The sequence below is a fragment of the Phoca vitulina genome, unplaced genomic scaffold, assembly GCF_004348235.1.
Source record: "Phoca vitulina isolate PV1807 unplaced genomic scaffold, GSC_HSeal_1.0 scaffold17, whole genome shotgun sequence".
Taxonomy (NCBI): domain Eukaryota; kingdom Metazoa; phylum Chordata; class Mammalia; order Carnivora; family Phocidae; genus Phoca; species Phoca vitulina.
Window position 1 is genome coordinate 17,917,472 of NW_022589720.1, and position 20,212 is coordinate 17,937,683.

General features: G+C 35.7%; 1 protein-coding gene and 1 pseudogene across 5 annotated transcripts in view; one reads left to right on the forward strand and one right to left on the reverse strand.

Moving 5' to 3' along the window:
• CDH12 (cadherin 12) overlaps nucleotides 1–20,212 on the reverse strand; it is a 1,003,710-nt gene that overhangs the window by 883,046 nt on the left and 100,452 nt on the right. The gene's annotated exons all lie outside the window — the stretch shown is intronic.
• Nucleotides 1–20,212, forward strand: part of LOC116639057 — a 63,279-nt pseudogene that overhangs the window by 38,246 nt on the left and 4,821 nt on the right.

The following is a 20,212-nucleotide window of genomic DNA, read 5'->3' on the forward strand; positions in this document are numbered from 1 at the left end:
ATCGGCTATCATATATTCCTACAGCAACAAATGATAGATTCCTATACCTACAAATCATGTATTTCTGTAGCTAGAATTGATTCCACTGCAAAACTCTACATTTTACCCCCAAAGTGCCATACTGAAGAGCAACTAATCTGTTCTTATTTTCCTGTCTCCACATCAGGTTACTTTGAAGAGAGAGCTATCAATTTTCTTTGCGCCAGAAATAAACAAAGTCAGGGGTACATATGGAAATATAAATTTCCCCAAACAATACTACTTTGAAGAAAAGCTAACAAACACTTACTCCACATCTGTTTTTCAGTACAGTGCCCCAATTTGCAAGGAGGTATAAATGCAAAGTTTACCATCCTCTGAATCATGGCTATTTAAAAAAAAAAAAAAAAAAAAAAATCCCATTATAATTCAATGCTTTTTATTCCAAATATATTATATTAAATCCAATTAAAATTTAAAAAATAAAGCCAATATATATTAATTTATGCAATAAACCACTTTTGTTAGAAACATTTTTTTTTTAATTCAGAGCATTGTTGACATTGTTCCCCTTTTGTATCAAACATAGGATACTCTCAAGGTTTATATATGTAGTTTAAAGATTTTACTTATTTACTTATTTATTTGTCAGAGAGAGAGAGAGAGCACAAGCAGGGGGAGCAGCAAGCAGAGGGAGAAGCATGCTCCCTGCTGAGCAGGGAGTCCGATGCAGAACTCGATCCCAGGACCTCAGGACCTGAGCCAAAGGCTTATGCTTAACTGACTGAGCCACCCATGAGTCCCCCAAGGTTTGTATTTTTAAACTGTGATTATCCATATGTATAGGAAATTCAGTAAGATTATATTTCTAAGGTATTGATTTGTTTTATTTTTTTACTTTCATTTTTGGGGTATATACTTGTTCACATGTAGCCTACAAACATTATCAAAGAGGATAACACTCATTTAATTTGCTCTAAATTGTTACGCTACATCTTTGGATAAGCAAGTTAGAACTGCAAGAAAGGACAGAAGTTTTATCTATGAGGTAATAGTACATCTTTGTTTCCATTAGAATTGTATTTCTTGAGGGGGCGCCTGGGTGGCTCAGTCGTTAAGCGTCTGCCTTCGGCTCAGGTCATGATCCCAGGGTCCTGGGATCGAGCCCCGCATCGGGCTCCCTGCTCGGCAGGAAACCTGCTTCTCCCTCTCCCACTCCCCCTGCTTGTGTTCCCTCTCTCGCTATGTATCTATCTGTCAAATAAATAAATAAAATCTTTAAAAAAAAAAAAAAAAAAAAAATTGTATTTCTTGAACTAAATAATTCCACTAATACTTCCTTAATAAAACTTGATGCTGATCTGAAAAATCCTTTTTTTTTTTTTTTTTTTTTTTTTTTAAGATTTTTTTTTTTATTCATTTGAGACACAGAGATACAGAGAGAGAGAGAGAAAGCATGAGCAGGGAGAGAGGCAGAGGGAGAGGGAGAAGCAGGCTCCTCGCTGACCAGGAGCCCGATGTGAGTCTCGATCCCAGGACCCTGGGATCATGACCTGAGCCGAAGGCAGACGCTTAACCATCTGGGCCACCCAGGTGCCCCTGAAAAATCCCTTAATTTAAAATGACAGATTTTTAAGTACCCTGAAGTAATGGGTCCTGTCTTACTTCCTTGTGTACTACTCAAAGCTCCTAACAGAATTTTCACACATGTTCAGCGGTTTAGACATGTTTCTTAAAAGAATAAGCACATGTTACAATAGCAAATAGTGATTAAAACACTATTATGTGTATAGTAATAACACTGTTACACATTATATTTGTAACATTCAGGGAGGCATATATTCTCTTTAGAAACCTTCATTCGATTATAAGGAATGACACATTGAAGTCAACTTTTGGAATAAAGAATATTTGAAAAGATAAATATAATAATTAAGTTAATTCTCTATTCCATTCCTTATGTCTTCCTATACTTATTTTATATATTATCTAAAATATTATTTTCAACATCTTTTAATATGTAAAAATATTTCACAGGACTTATTTTGTTATCCAAATCATGATTTATATTCCATATTAAATTTTAACTCTTATGAGGATACTTAATATATAAAATGCGAAATCATGAGAAATACAAAGAAAACTCAGGCCATTATGAAGTCTTTCAACTTGTTGATTTTAATTGTTCCTTTCATTTTTTATTTTTTTCATTTCCTATGGATGCTATCTGTTCTCTGATATCCATCCTCTGCTTCCTCCATCAAAATGGGCATTTAGCTGGGCAGCAGCACGTGGCTAATGGCTGGTGAATGGTATATGAACAAAGGTGATATGTACAAGGTTAGGGTCCAGCTCTGAAAAGCAAGAAAGCATGCCGCCTGCCTTCCTGGAGGTAATATTCCCACATGTAAATTTTCTCCTCCCTGCAGATGTGAAAATAGGATCTGGGCTCGTAGATAATAGCTGCCCTGAAGATGGCACCCTATCAGCCCTGCAACACACTCTTCTGAACGGCTATACCAAAGATTATATTTACACTGTTGATATCTTCAAACCGGAGACATGTCAGAAAGTATTTATCTTGCTTAACTGTTTTGGTTTTTTTGTTGCTGTTGTTACAGCAGCTTAGAATTTATATCAACTATTTCCTTAGTGAAGAAAACATAACCCATGGTGTTCAGGATTAGATTGTTTTGCGTCAGGGTAATATTGCTTCATTTTTTGATATAAATTGGTAATGGTTAGTTACATATAGTATAAAAAATTTATGTGACTATTAAGTTATTTTCTTATTCGCTATTTTCCTATGTTCAGGTATAAATTCTATAATACCCATTCCTTTATTAAAAATAATAATATACACTGATCCACTTCCATTATCTTTCTTTCCAGTACTTCATGTCTTTTTAAAGCATATGGTTTTGAACAATTAACTACTAAAATGTGTAATTCATTTGTAAGTTTTCCAATAATCCTTGGTGACCTTGGATTTTCAGGTTTGTCAACTTCTCAATAACCACTTATAAAAGTTAGAAGAAAGAATTGGTCCCTCATGAAATCCCTTAAATGAAGTAAATTTTAAAATCCTTTCATGCATTACGGTGCCAGTCACTGTGGCTAATCCCATTCAAGCTCCATAATTAGTATCCCCTGGTAGGGATTCCCACCTGTACCGTGTGGCACAACATCACAGAATGGGGAGGGGTATAAGAAAGAAAGGCTCCCAGCAGACCTATACGTGACAGAATGTGTGAATCAATTTTAATTAATTCTGCCTCTTTAAATCTGTCTGCTCTTTTGGAGAGATTGCTATCTGCCTCAGACACTCTGGCAAAATAATTAACAGAACCACTGTCGGAGACTGATAGCACAGGCAGCAGCTGATTCCCGTGGCAGGAACGCCTCGTCATCCAAGTGCCATCGAACTGTAAAGGTAAAGGGCATGCCGTGCAGTGCAACGTTAATTTTACTAAATAAGCGCGTTATTTATAACATACATTATAGACTTTTATTTATCTAGCATGTAACCGAAATAAAGAAGATTGTTTCTAAAACACTTCAAACTGTTCTGGCAAGTATCTCAGACGTTCTGACAAAATATCTTTAAATAAGATCGCCCACAGTCCCTATGAGTAGCCGCGATAGTGTGCATGGACCCCTGCGTCCCACCACACAGAAAAGCAATAAAACAAAAATTATTCCTAAATGAAAAAATAGAAAGTTGTGAATTATAAAAATAAACATGAAACATTACATTAAGTTCTCTAACATCCGTTTAATATATAGTTGTTTTTGTTTCTTGCTAGAAGCTGGTATTTTCCTATTTTCCTACAAAAATAATAATTCCCGGGCACCTGGGTGGCTCAGTTGGTTGAGCAACTGCCTTCGGCTCAGGTCATGATCCTGGAGTCCCAGGATCGAGTCCCGCATCGGGCTCCCTGCTCGGCAGGGGGTCTGCTTCTCCCTCTGACCCTCCCCCCTCTCATGTGCTCTCTCATTCTCTCTCTCTCAAATAAATAAGTAAAATCTTAAAATAATAATAATAATAATTCCCTTATTAGGTAGATTTAAGTAGTATTAACCAAGCAGAGTAAACTTTTTTTTGTTTTGTTTTAACAATACAATAGAATTTGACATCACCTTTTCCAATTGCAAAGATTTGCTCATCCATTCAATGACTGAATTTCATAGTCACAAGAGCCTGATATTTATTTCCTGACTTATTTACTTATAGTGGTCAATGGAAGGGCAACACAATTATATACTAAATGACTATGATAAAGGTAGCTTCAAATAATCATCTCTATACTCAATGCTTCAGTCACTACTTACTGAGAAATCTATTAGTCTAGTTTGTCCCAAATTTTCATTTCCATCATCATTCCATCAGACATCCTTTGAGGAGTCTAATACTTAAGTATGTATTCTGTATTTTTACTATCCATTAAGGAAATAACAGGATTTTATTTTATTTTTAATTTATTTATTTTTATTTAAATTCAATTAACATATATTATTGGTTTCAGAGGTAGAGATCAGTGATTCATCAGTCTTATATAATACCCAGCGCTCATTACAACACGTGCCCTCCTTAATGTCCATCACCCAGTTATCCCATCCCCCCACCCAACTCTCCTCCAGCAACCCTCAGTTTGTTTCCTATGCTTAAGAGTCTCTGGTTTGTCTCCCTCTCTGATTTTTTTCCCCCTATCTTCCCCTATGATCCTCTGTTTTGTTTCTTAAATTCTACAAATCAGTGAGATCATATGATAATTGTCTTTCTCTGATTGACTTATTTCGCTTAGCATAACACCCTACGACCCAGCAATTGCACCACTGGGTATTTACCCCAAAGATACAAATGTAGTGATTCAAAGGGGCACCTGCACCCCAATGTTTATAGCTGCAATGTCCACAATAGCTAAACTATGGAAAGAGCCCAGATGTCCATTGACAGATGAACAAAGAAGATGTATATATACAATAGAATACTTACTCAGCAATAAAAAAAAAAAAAAATGAAATCTTGCCATTTGCAACAACGTGGAAATAATAGGATTTTAAAATTGAGTAAGATCTTGGCCAGGATACCATAAGGAAGGTGAGTAAACTCAGACTCAGAGATGTCAAAAGACTTACTAAATCCTACAGTTAGGATGGAATGAAATCAGAACTGGCAACCTGGAATTCTGCCTTGTGACCCAGCATGTAATTCACTGATAGGATTGCTTTGCAGTATCAGAGATACTTGGATTGATTTCTAAGAGGTCACCATAGATTCTTTCTTCCAAAGCCATGTGCTCTTCTACTTCTTTTATCTCCAACCTCTTATTTTAGAACTGAAATGACATACTCTCCCAACCTAGTTCTAAACAATTCTGGAAAAACCTTTTTCTCCCCATTTTTGTGCAAAAACAACAATAAAAAAACCCCTGAGATTAGGCAAAATAACTTTCCTGCTTATTCTAGGAGATATTTACTCCTTGAACACTTCGAGCCAACTAAAATAATGTACGTATCAGGACTAGCAGGTTGCCTATCGATACTTGTCTCATCTATACCCACTGATCCAGAGCTATTGTGCCATAAACTCTGCCCATTCCAAACTAGTTCCTTGAATTGCAACATTTGTTTAAAATTATTCAGATTAAGAAATCATTTCTAATGAAATGCTATACATATCCATCCCTGACTTCCCCTTTCTAAGATGCTCTTAAAACTCTGTCAAGATGGTGTTATCACTTGTACCAGTCAGGGTCTCTAGAGAAACAAAATCAATAGGATGTATATTTATATATATAGAGAGAGATTTATTTTAAGAAATTCGCTCATGTGAGTGGGGAGGCTGCCAAGTCTTAAAGTCCACAGAATGGGCCGCCAGGCTAGAAACCCAGAGAAGAAGTGAGGTTGCAGTTCAAGTCCAGAGGCATTCTGCTGGCAGAATTCCCCCTTCCTCAGAGGAAAACAGTCTTCTTCTTAAGATCTTTAACTATTTGGATGAGGCCCACCCCCATTATGGAGCTTAATCTGCTTACTCAAAGTCTACTGATTCAAATGTAATCGCATTAAAAATACCTTTCCAACAACATCCGTAACTCAACATACACCTAGGCACTGCGGCCTGGCCAAAATGACACAAAAATTTAACATCCCATGTCTTATAGCAGCAAATTAAATATAAGCATATATCATTTTATTGTGCTTCACTTTACTGCTCTTTCCATATACTGCATTTTTTACAAATTGAAGGTTTGTGGCAATCGTGCATCAGACAAGTCTATTGGCACCATTTTTCCAATAGGATCTGTTCACTGTGTGTCACATTTTGGTTAATTCTTGTAATAGTTTCAACAACTGCATTATTCCTGTATTTGTTATGTTGATCTGTGATCAATAATCTTTGTTATTTTGCTATTGTAACTGTTTTGGGGTGCCATGAACTGTACCCATATAAAACGGCATACCTAATCAATAAACATTCCATGTGATCTGACTGCTCCACGGACTGGTCATTCCCATGTCTCCCTCCCTCTCCTCAGGCCTCCCTATTTCCTCAGACACAATAATATTGAAATTAGGCCAGTTGGTAACCCTAAAATGGCCTCTGTGAAGTGTTCAAGTGAAAGGAAGAGTCTCATGTCCCTCACTTTAAATCAGAAGCTGGAAATGATTAAGCTTAGTAAGGAAGGCATGTCAAAAGCCAAGACAGGCCCAAGAGCTAGGCTTCTTGCACCAAACAAGTTAGCCAAGTTGTGAATGCCAAGGAACAGTTCTTGAAGGAAATGAAAACTACGATTCCAGTGAACACAAGAATGATAAGAAAGGGAAACAGTCTTACTGTTGATGTGAAAAAAGCTTGAGCTGTCTGGATAGAAGCTCAAACCAACCACAGCATTCCCAATATTAAGCCAAAACCGAATCCAGAGCAGGGTTCCAACCCTCTTCAATTCTACAAAGGCTGAGGGAGTCGAGAAATCTGCAGAAATAACGTCTGAAGTTAGCAGAAGTTGGTTGATGAGGTTTAAGGAAAGAAGCCATCTCCTTAACATACAGGTGCAAGATAAAGCAGCATGTGCTGAGGTAGGAAGCCGCAGCAAGTTATTTGGAAGATCTAACACAGATCATTAAAGAAGGTGGCTACACTAAACAATAGATTTTCAGTGTAGATGAAACAGCCTTCTACTGCACAAAGACACCATCTAGAACTTTCACAGGTAGAGAGGAAAAGTCAATGCCTGGCTTCAAAGCTTCAAAGGACAGGCTGACTGTCTTGTTAGGAGGTAATACAGCTGGTAACTTTAAGGTGAAGTCAGTGCTCATTTACCATTCTGAAACTCCCAGGGCCCCTAAGAATTATGCTAAAGCAATTCCGTCTGTGCTCTATAAATGAAACAACAAAGCCTGGATGACAACACATCGGTTTACAACATGGTTTACTCAATATGCTGAGCTCACAGTTGAGATCTACTGCTCCTCTCAAAATATTCCTGCTCATTGGAGTGCCTGGGTGGCACATTCGGTTGAGCATCTGACTCCTGGTTTCAGCACAGGTCATGATCTCAGGGTGGTGAGATGGAACCCTGTGTCAGACTCTATGCTCAGTGTGAAGTCTGCTTGAGATTCTCTCTCTCTCTCTCTCCCTCTGCCCCTCCTGCTTGTGCTCTCACTCTAAAATAAATAAATAAAATCTTGTATTACTGCTCATTGACAATGCACCTGGCTACCCAAGAGCTCTGATGAAGATGTACGATGAGATTAATGTTGTTTTCATGCCAGCCAACACAGCCTCCATTCTGCAGCCATGGATCAAGGAGTAATTCTGAATTTCAAGTATTGTTATTTAAGAAATACATCGCATAAGGTGTCATAGAAGTTCCTCTGATGGATTTGGGCAAAGTAAACTGAATAACTTTTGGGAAGTATTCACCATTCTAGATGGCATTAAGAATATCCATGCTTCATGGAAAAGAGGTCAAAATATCAGACTTACTAGGAGTTGAAAGAAGTGGATTCCAATCCTCATGGATGACTTTGAGGGGTGCAAGACTTCAGTGGAAGTAAGTGCAGATAGGATAGAAATAGCAGGAGAGCTAGAAGTGGAGCCTGAGGATGGGACTGAGTTGCTGCAATCTCAAGAGAGAACTTTAATGGCTGAGGAGTTACTTCTTGCAGAAGTGCAAAGGGAATATTTTTTTGAGATGGAATCTACTTCTGGTCAAGATGCTGTGAAGATTATTGAAATGACAGCAACAGATTTAAAATACTACATAAATTTAGTTGATAAAACAGTGGCAGGGTTTGAGAGGATTAGCTCCAATTTTGAAAGAAGTTCTACTGTGGACAAAATGCCATCAAACAGCATCACATGCTACAGCAAAATCTGTGAAAAGGACAGGTCAACTGATGCAACAATCTTCACTGTTGTCCTCTTTTAAGAAGTTGGCACAGCCACCCCACCCTTCAACCACCACCATGCTGATCAGTCAGCAGCCATCAACATCAAGACAAGACCCTCTACCAGTAAGATTAAGACTCACTGAAAGCTCAGATGACAGTTAGCATTTTTTTAGCAATAAAGTATTTTTTTAATCAAAGTCTGTATATTCTTTAGACATAATGATATTCCATGTGCATTTAATAGACTACAGTATAGTGTAATCATAACTTTATGCACTAGGAAACCAAAACCTTTATTTGACTTGCTTTATTACAATATTCACTTTACTGTGGGGGTATGGAATTGCACCTGCAATATCTCCGAGGCATGCCTGTAAACTTAGTTTTGTTTGATCAACAATTTTTGTAGTGGTCTACTGGGAAATTGACTGCTGACACACCATTTGCAGAAATGCAATTATGCAGAAGTGTCATAGCTGATAAGCCAACCCAGTTTCTTAACTCTAGAATCTACATGAAAGGTAAGATTCACGAGGGAATGGAGTCTTTTGTAATACTCTCAGTGCCTAAAACAATGACGAACAAATAGCAGGTAACTGAAAAACAGATGAATGAATAAATAAATTAATAAGTCAGATATTCTGGTATATTATTTGCAGAGAAGGAAAAGATTATTTTCAAAATGACCTCATTATGTAAACATATGTACTGTGGAAACTCTCTTGAATTTCAGTAATTGAAATTCAATATGTACAAGATATATAATTATAGCATAACCTTCTATGTGTGTAAAACAAATATCTAGACCCACAGAACACACAGGAGGCATTCAATACTTTTTATGATGATTGACAATAATTTTGTTTCACATGAGAAATTAAATTTTCAAAATTCCTTTCATGCAAATATCAGTTGCATTCTGATGATTTGTCTAGCATTCTTATATTTCACAGAGCTCCAACATGCTGTAATCCCTTAAATATAATCTTTTTTGTCATAATTCTCCTTGATATTTCCTCTCATTTCTTAATGACATTTTAAAGATTCTAGACATATCACTTCTGTTTACAGGTCTCCATCTCAAAAAGCTCCAGGTGACAAAGATAATTGACCATCAAGTTGATGCCATCCTGTTCATGAAGACCGAAGAAGTATCCTGCATCTTGATTTATATCCCAGGCTTTATATTCACAGCATTTCATATTTAAAAGATTTTTCACATACGTCATTCTTAAATCTTTACAAAGATTATTGAAAGCAACTCATTTTTCTTATTTCAGTTAAGAACTGAAACTCCCCTGGAAAAATGGCACCTTTGCATAGTTTCATGAAGGACAGGAATCCCAAGGCATGCCAACTAGGACACTGAATTATTATCTACAATATTAAGTGCTATGTAAATATTTGTCAAATTGAATTAGATTTCCTGGGAAACATTTTAAAAGATTCACTGAACTAAAACTAAAAGCTTCTCTATTATGACTACATAAGGAAATGCCATTTTTCTGGGTTCATCCATCTTTCAATCTGGACATTAAGAAATGCTCCAGAGGTTCATGATATAAATATAAACAATAATATCTTCTCTGTACCTTATATGCCAAATTTCCTATGACATTACCAGTCAGAATAGACTTTACTATTTACTGATACCTGACATTAGACATGTGTGGCAACGAATAAATATTTTACTCTTTGATTCAAGAAATTTGTGTAAACCAATTTATCTAAACTTAGAGTTTGCTCATCTGAAAAAGCAACTCTTATTTCATGAAGTTGTTAGAATACAAACAAAACTTTCTTGTGACCTACTGTGTCCTAATGACAATTATACCTTAAGCTTCTACAGAACTTCAGAATTTACAATTTTTCAAAAACACACACATACATATATATACCCAAGCACAATCTAGCCTTATAAAATGATGAGAGTAGAAAAGGAATCTTAAAGATTATAAATCTCAAAGCCCTAATTTTCCAGACAGACAAAAAAGAAAAAAAAAAAAAAAAAAGGTACACTCAGAGAAGTGAATTTGCCAAACGCCTCATCAAAAACAAACAAAAAACTGGTAATGAAACCGCAAAACCCAGCCTACTATACTTCAAGAATTCTTTTTTTTTTTTTTTTTTTTTTTTAAGAATGGGAAGGGGGAGGGGCATAGGGAGAGGGAGAGAGAGAGAATCCTAGGCAGACTCCACACATATGGCAAAACCTGATGCAGGGCTCGATCTCACAACCCTGAGATCATGACCTGAGCCAAAATCAAGAGTTGAACACTTAACCGACTGAGCCACCCAGGCGCCTCTACAATAATTCTTGTGTGTGTGTGTGTGTGTGTGTGTGTGCGCGCGCGCACACCTCCAGGTATGTGTTCATATGTGTTTAAACTAAATTATTTTGATATATGTACATAAAGGAAATCATGTTTTTTTAAAGTACATGGTTCATTTGTAGAAGGAGTGATAATAATTATAGGAATAGATTCTTATAAAAGAGATCTTTCCTTTGGTGTTAGAAAAGAGGAAATTCAATTTCATCATGCAAATTTATTGGCATTTAAGTTTGCATCTCAGGCAATGATTCTTAAAAAAGAGTATTACATCATTGTATTCTAAGTTTTTTATAAATAATTTGATAGAATAGCATTTTTCGTTTAAATAACACTGGTGAATAATTCATTTTATGATAAAAATTAGAGTTATTCATCACTCTCAATGATTTACATTCCAATATCATTTCCTGATTGAGGCAGAATGTTATATCATCACCTTTTTATCAAGGGAATCATTTATAACCTTGAAAATTGAGATGAGACCACTTGAATCCACATAGCTTAATGATCAGGACTGAGAAGTGAGATCATTTGTATCAAATTGGCATAATTACTTTGTCCAGATCATTCTTTTCCATGAAGATAAGGGTGTAAATTAATAATTTTACTGTTTACTTTGGGAAATTCCTGTAAACAAATGTATCTGGACAAAGAGTTTATCCATCTAAGCAAACAAGTCTTTTATTAGGACATCAGTTATCTTCCGAGCAAACAATTTTCTTTTCAAACAACAGTTTAGTTATCATGACTTGCTTCAAGATTCATACCTTTTCCCACACACCATTTCTAAACTATTATGTTATGAACTTTACTCACTCGCAACCACTTCCCTGAATGTAAAAATCTTCCTTGAACCACTAAGGCACACATCCCTAAACACTAAAAACATAGAACATTAAAAACATCTGTTTGTATCTATACTTCCAAGGCACTAATAAGAATCTTCACATTGTTATTTTATTTTACTGCTATAGATCCAATAAACTTAGACCTACTTTGTGTCTGTGTATGTGTGTGCTTTTTTTATAGTCAAGAGTTGACAACTTACTTTTTGTCTGTGTTACAGCCTAATAATCTAAAAATGTTTTTGAAATATGTTGAAAACTTGAACATTCTTATGGCTTAAATGTGTCTCATTAAAAGAACAAAAGTCTGAAAACTACTTCTCTAGATCTTACCTTTCTTCATCTATAGAATGATAAAAATATGCCTTATATGTAAGTCAGTGAGATACCATATTTTTTCATTTTAACTCCAGTTTAGTTAACACACAGCATTATATTAGTTTCAGGTGTACAATATAGTGATACAATAATTCATCACCCAGTGCTCATTATGACAAGTGCACTCCTTAATCCCCATCACCTATTTCACCCATCCTCCTACCCACATCTCCTCTGGTAACCTTGATTTTGTTCTCTACAATTAACAGTCTGTTTCTTGGTTTGTCTCTCTCTTTTTTCCCTTTACTCATTTGTTTTTTTCCTTAAATTCCACCTATGAGTGAAATCATATGGTGTTTGTCCTTCTTGGACTAGCTTATTTTGCTTAGCATTATATTCTCTAGCTCCATCCATGTGATTACAAATGCCAAGATTTCATTCTTTTTTTATGGATGAATATTCCATTGTGTGTGTATATGTATACATACACACATATGTACATACACACACATACATATATACACACTGCATCTTCTTTATCAATTCATCTATCAATGGACATTTGGCTGCTTCCATAATTTGGCTATTGTAAATAATGTTCAATAAACATAGGGGTGCATATATCCTTTTGAATTACTGTTTTTGTATTCAATGGGTAATACACAGTAGTGCAATTACTGGATCATAAGATAGTTATATTTTTAACTTTTTGAGGAACTCCCATACTGTTTTCCAGAGTGGCTGCACCAGTTTGCATTCCCACCAAATGTGCACCAGGGTTCCTTTTTCTCCACATCCTTGCCATACTTATTGTTTCTTGGTTTTGATTTTAGTCATTCTGACAGGTGTGAGGTGATATCTCATTGTAGTTTTGACTTGTATTTCCTTGATGATGAGTGATGTTGAGTATCTTTTCATATATCTGTTGGGCATCTTTATGTCTTCCTTGGAGAAATATCTGTTCATGTATACTGACCTTTTTTAAAATGGATTATTCATTTTGGGAGCGTTGAGTTGTATCAGTTCTTAGTATTTGAGATATTAACCTTTTATTAGATATGTCATTTGTAAATATCTTCTCCCATTCTATAGGCTGCCTTTTAGTTTTGTTTTTTCCTCTGCTGTGCAGATGCTTTTTATCTTGATGAAGTCCCGATAGTTTATTTTTGCTTTTCTTTCCTTGCCTCAGGAGACGTATCTAGAAAAATGTTGCTCTGGCCGATGTCAAAGAAGTTACTGCCTATGCTCTCTTTTAGGATTTTTTGGTTTTAGGTCTTACATTTATGTCTTTAATCCATTTTGAGTTTATTTTTGTGTTTGATGTCACAAAGTCGTCTGGTTTCAATTTTTTGCATGTGGCTGACCAGGTTTCCCAATACCATTTGCTGAAGAGACTGTCTTTTTCCCATTGGATATTCTTTCTTGCTTTGTCAAAGACTAGTTGACCATATAATTATGGGTTTGTTTCTGGGCTTTCTATTCTATTCTATTTATCTCTATGTCTATTTTTGTGCTAGTGCCATACTGTTTTGATTGCTACAGTTTTATGATACCTTGAAGTCTAGAATTGTGATACCTCCAACTTTGCTTTTCTTTTTCAAAACTGCTTTGGCTATTTGGGTTCTTCTGTGGTTCCATATAAATTTTAGGATTTTTTGTTCTATTTCTGTGAAAAATGTTATTGTGATTTGGATAGGGATAACATTAAATCCATAGATTGCTTTGGGTAGTATAGATATTTTAACAATATTTGTTCTTCCAATCCATAAGCATGGGATATCTCTCCATTTCTTTATGTCATCTTAAATTTCTTTCAGCAATGTTTTATAGTTTTCAGAGTATAGGTCACTCACCACTTTGGTTAGGTTTATTCCTAGGTATCTTGTTATTTTGTAAACAGGATTGTTTTCTTAATTTCTCTTTCTGCTGCTTTATTATTAGTGTATATTCTTTATTACTCTGATGTATAGAAATGTACCATATTTCTGTACATTGATTTTGTATCCTGTAACTTTACTGAATTCATTCATCAGTTCTAGCTTTTTGGTGGAATCTTTAGTTTTCTATATGTAGTATCATGTCATCTGCAAATAGTGGAAGATTTACCTCTTCCTTACCAATTTGGATATTGTCTGATCACTGTAGTTAGGACTTCCAGTACTATGTTGAATAAAAGTGGTGAGAGTGGACATCCTTGCCTTGTTCCTGATCTTAGGGGAAAAGCTCTCAGGTTTTCCCACTGAATATGATGTTTACTATGGGTTTTTCGTAGACAGCCTTTATTATGTTGAGGGATGTTTCCTCTAAACCTACTTTGTTGAGGACTTTTATCATGAATTGATGTTGTAGTTTGTCCACTGCTTTTTCTGTATCTATTGAAATGATCATTTATTTTTTATCCTTGCTCTCATTGATGTGATGCATCACATTGATGGATTTGCAAATACTGAACCACTCTTGCATCCCAGGAATAAATCCCATTTGACTGTGGTGAATGTTTTTGTTTAATGTACTGTTTGATTCAGTTTGCTAGTGTTTTGCTGTGAATGTTTACAACTATGTTCATCAGAGATATTGGCCTGTAGTTCTCTTTGTTTCTGAGGCCTTTATCTGGTTTTGGTATTAGAGTGATACTGACCTCATAGAATGAGTTTGGAATTTTCCTCTTTCTATTGTTTGGGATAGTTTGAGAAAAATAGGTATTAACTTTTCTTTAAATGTTTGATAGAAATTTGCTGATGAAGCTCTCTGATTCTGGACTTTTGATGGGAGTTTTCTGATTACTGAATCAACCTCCTTTCTGGTCTGTTCAGATTTTCTATTTCTTCCTGCTTCTGTTTAGGTAGGTTATATGTTCATTGGAATTTATCCAGTTTTTCTAGGTTGTCTAATTTGTTGGCATATAGTTTTTCATATTTTCTTACAATTGTATTTCTGTGGTGTTATTTCTCCTCTTTCATTTGTGATTTTGTTTATATGCATCTTTTTTTTTTTTTTTTTCATGAGTCTGGCTAGCGGTATGACAATTTTGTTGATCTTTTCAAAGAACCAGCTCTTGGTTTCCTGATCTCTTCTATTGTTTTGTTTTGTTTTTTAGTTTCTGTATCATTTATTTCTGCTCTAATACTTAGTATTTCCTTTCTTTTGCTTGTTTTGGATTTTGTGTGTTGTTCTTTCTCTAGTTCCTCTACGTATAAGGTTAGGTTGAGGTTTTTCTTGTTTTTTGAGGTAGGACTGTATTGCTACAAACTTCCATCTTAACAACCACTTTGCTGCATCCCAAAGGTTTTGGAGCACTGCGTTTTTATTTTTGTTTCCATGTACTTTTTAATTTCTTTTTTGATTTCTTGGTTGACCCATTCATCGTCTAGATAATGTTATTTAACTTCCTTTTATTTGTGTTTTTTCCTGATTTTTTCTTATGGTTGATTTTTAGTTTCATAATGTTGTGGTCAGCAAAGATGCATGGTATGACTTCAGTCTTTCTGAATTTGTTGAAACATGTTTTGTGGCCTAATATGTGATCTGTTCTGAAGAATATTCCATGTGCACTTGAAAAGAATGTGTATTCTGGGTGCCTGGGTGGCTCAGTTGTTAAGCCTCTGTCTTCAGCTCAGGTCATGATCCCAGGGTCCTGGGATCAAGTCCCACATCAGGCTCCCTGCTCAGTGGGAAGCCTGCTTCTCCCTCTCCCACTCCCCATGCTTATGTTCCCTAATTCGCTGTCTCTCTCTCTGTTGAAAAATAAATAAAATCTTAAAAAAAAAGGAAAGAATGTGTCTTCTGCTGTTTTAGAATGAAATATTCTAAATATATCTATTAAAGTCCATCTGGTCCAGTGTATCATTCAAAGCCACTATTTCCTTGTTGACTTTTTATTTGGATAGACTGTCTGTTGATGTAAACGGGGTATTAAGGTCCCCTACTATTATTGTATTACTATTGATTAGCTTCTTTATGTTTGTTGTTAACTGTTTTATGTATTTGGTTGTTCCCATATTGGGTGCATAAATATTCACACCCGTTACATCTTCTTGTTGGATTATCTCCTTTGTTATTATATCATGTCATTCTTTGTCCTTTCTATAAACTTTGTTTTAAAGTCTAGTTTGTCAGATATAAGTATTGCTACTCTGGCTTTCTTTTGGCATCTATTTGCATGATAAATGTTTCTCTATCCCCTTACTTTCAATCTGCATATGTCTTTAGGTCTGAAATGAGTCTCTTGTAGGAAGCAAATAGATTGGTCTTGTTTTTTAATCCACTCTGTCACCCTATGTTTCTTGATTGTGGAGTATTTAATCCATTTACATTCAAAGTATATCATTGATAGGTATGTATTTATTGCCATTTTGCTACTTGTGGTTGTTTTTTGTAGGTTTTTTTTTTTTTTTAAGATTTTATTTATTTATCAGAGAGTGAGAGAGTACAAGCAGAGGGAGAGGGAGGCAGAGGGAGAGGGAGAAGCAGGCTTCCCACTGAGCAAGGAGCCTGATGAGGGACTCGATCCCAGGACCCTGGGATCATGACCTGAGCCGAAGGCAGCCGCTTAACCGACTGAGCCATCCAGGCACCCCTGTTTTTTGTAGCTTCTCCTCTGACCCTTTCTTCTCTTTCTTTCTTCCATGGTTTGCTGGTTTTCTTTAGTGATATACTTGGATTCCTTATTTTTTTTGTTTTTTACATATCTATTACTGTTTTTTTGATTTGTGGTTACCCGTCAGTTTACATATAACATCTTCTGCATATAGCAGTCTATATTAAGCTGATGGTTGCTTAACTTTGATCTCATTCTTTACTGTTCTCCCCCCACCTTTCAGATATTTGGTATTATATTTTACGTCCTTTTGTTATGTGCTTCTCTTGACTGATTTTTACAGGTGTCCTTTTTTTTTTCTTTTGTTCTTCCTATTTTCCTTACTCTTACTTATGGTTTTCATTTTCCACTCACGGAGTCCCCCTTAACATTTCTCCTAGGGCTGGTTTAGTGGTCATGAATTCTTTTAACTTTTGTTTGGTACCAGGTACACATTGTGTCTGTGTGAAGTGGCTGAGCAGGGCATGTGCAGGGTTGACAAAATGTGTTCTGAACCCAGGGCTGAGGCCAGCAGGCTTGAAATGGGCAAGTCCTTAGGAGAATACCTGGGTGGGATGTACTTCTGGGGATGTTAAGGAGCAAGTGTCTGTGCAGGGTTTCCTCCTGCAGGAGGCACTGTGTATATGCCAGGGGGCAGGGAGGAAAAGCTTCTTTGTTCCTGGAGAGTCCCCCAACATGCTCCAAAATCAGTATAAAGAGATCTTTCTCCTGTTTTCCCCATGCACTGTGCAAACGGTACCTTCTGTGTTACCTCTCCAAAGGTTGCTATCTCTTTCAGAGCAGGGACCCAGCTATCACTGACCCTCCCTGCTAGCCCACTGCTGAGTCAGCTGAATTTTGAAAGCTCCAGGCTTTAAGTCCCACTAATTATACAAACTCAGGGAATTCAGCCCCTCTAGTTTTCAAAGCCAGTCGTTTTGGGGATTTGTCTTCTCTGCGTGGGCTCCGTGGTGCAAGGGACGATTTCTTTCCCCTCTCCACGCCTGCAACTCTTTTCCCTCCTACAGGCAGATCTGACCACCATTTCTGCCCTTCCTAATCAATCAGATGTGACTGCTTCTCTATGTTTAGTTGTGGAGTTTGTTCTGCCAGTCTTTGGATTATTCTCTGTTTATTTACAGAGTGTGAGTGATATCTAGTTGTAAATGTGAGACAGAGTGAGTTTAGGATCCTCCTACTGTGCCGTCTTCCCAGGCATCGCGATTCAAATAACATTTTTTTTCAAGATAACATATTTTTATGTGACATATTTTCCTTTAGTTCAAATAACACACTCAGAAGCTATCAGTATCAAAATACAAAGGGAAGCACAATTCACTTCTGTATCTTTCTATTTGAATTATAATTAATTTGTCAAATAACGTGAAAGAAAATGGTTATCATATACTCCTAATTTAATCACGCCAAAAGAATGGCAAGAGATGTTCCAAATTTAGATAAAATATTGTTACTTTGTTTCTGATCACTCAGTGGTCATTTCATTTATAAATTTTAGCTACATTTACTCACCAAGTAAAATTCAGTAAACTCTACTTGTACAATATGTTATCTAAGAACCACAAAGAACATTCAGTATTTGGGAGTGGACAATAACTAAGATATAGAACTTCCATATATATATATATATATATATATATATATATATATATATATGAAATAAAATATATGAAAATAAGAAAAGCTTTTCCTTACAGTAGGATCCTAATAAATGTAGAATGAATTGCTAAAATGTACAATGAAACTACAGGATAAAGGTATAATGAAGAACATGATATTATAAAATCTCAAGTAATCTCCCCATAAATTACTTTTTAAATATAAAGGACAATACTGACTCCATATTGGAAAAAATTAATCACGCATTACCTTAATCACTTTAATGAAGGATCAAAGTGAAGATTGCCACTAATGGGATAAAGTGTCACCACATTCCCCCTGATATGTTGCCCCGAGAAGGGTACAACATCACTCCCATGATATTTTACCTAAAATGCTTAACCTGAAACAATGAGGAAGTATCTGGAAAACTCTAATTGTGGTTAATTCTACCAAATATCTTGCCTATTTGCTTCACAAATATCAAGATCATGAAAGACAAAGTAAGTCTAAGAAATTGGTACAGGTTAAAGGACATTAAAAATATATGACAACTGAACGCATGAATCCTGGAAAGAGGGATTAACATACATTTTGTATGCATACCATAAAAATTAATACTATGGTAATTCTGTTTGTCTTTTTGCTTCAACCAAATAAAAGAAAGCACTATTAATAAAATATTATAAGATCCATGGCAATTAAACTTGAAGTAATAACAACTTTGTTATTCTCATGATTAATAACAACGGTCAAGTCTAGGTCCATCTCTGCTCACCTAATCAGTGAGTCTTAGACAGCTTCACGTTCACCATTATTTAAGGACGACCACACAGAAAGTGCACACCCTCAGAAACCAAAGCAGCTGAATGACACTAATGATACACTAAGGAGTTAATTTTGAAATGTCTACTAAATACAGAATTTAAGTAATAATTCCCAGTGGGTATGATTGTTATAGAGAAGAATGATATGTCTAGTCTACCATAATAATTAATTATGTAAGAAAGTCTTCATTGTTACAGATCTAGTGGAATGAGTCAACCATCTGGTTAAATATGGAGATTCACTGTTTGGGGCCTGCATAATCCATGGGATTATGGAAGACTGTGAAAGACCATTTGACATGAGTTAGTGAATATTACCAGTTATTTTCTAGGGTAGATCATTATTACTAGTTACAGTACAGGAAACCTGTCAGATTGACTACTTTTTTGCTGTCATTCAAACACTTAGCTTTTTGAAAATAGCTTGGTTTTCACTTTGGGTGTGTGTATGCATAAATTCCTTTCTACATGGTCAGACAAGGTTAAATTTATAGGTCAAAGAGGACTGGTTTTGAAGTTTCAGTCTTCTGACACATAAATCTTACAGAAGTTATATTTTAATACAGCACATTCAATAGATTTGTCCTCACCAATACATACCATACACACACATAGCTAGTTATTGCACGTACTTTAGTTTAAAATATTAAATATTCCAGTGACATGTTTCATCATTTTAAAATCTGGCGATGCATGCACTAGGATGTGAACACATCACACACCACAGATTTTCATTTATTTAAGATTTTATTTATTTATTTGAGAGAGAGAGAGATAGTGAGAGAGAGCAGAAGCAGTGACGGGGAGGAGTTAAGGAGAGGGAGGAGCAGGCTGCCACTGAGCAGGGAGTCCAACTGACCCAGCTCGATCCCAGGACCCCAATATCGCAAGCTGAGCTGAAGGCAGACACTTAACCTACTGAGCCACCCAGGCATCCCCAGATTTTCATTTTTAAAACATTTTACAAGACAATTCCACCTGTAATAACTTTTTAAAATCTGTTTTGCAATTACAAACCCCTTAAATAAAGACCTATGTGCATAAAAGTAAGTTTCCAAACTTTTAGAAGCAAAGATAATATATCTCATTATGTCCTTAGGGTATGTATAATTGTTTGTCAAGATACACATGTCATAAAGCATAGAAAAATTTCTCATAAGATCAACTAAAGTTTAAACATTAAAATAAAGGATTATTAAACAGAATATATAAAGGATTCTTACAAATTTAAAATGAAACAATTGATAGTAAAGTTGAAAACAAATGGACAAAGTGTATAAGAAGGTGATTGAAGAATGGGAAACCAAATGGCCAATAAAC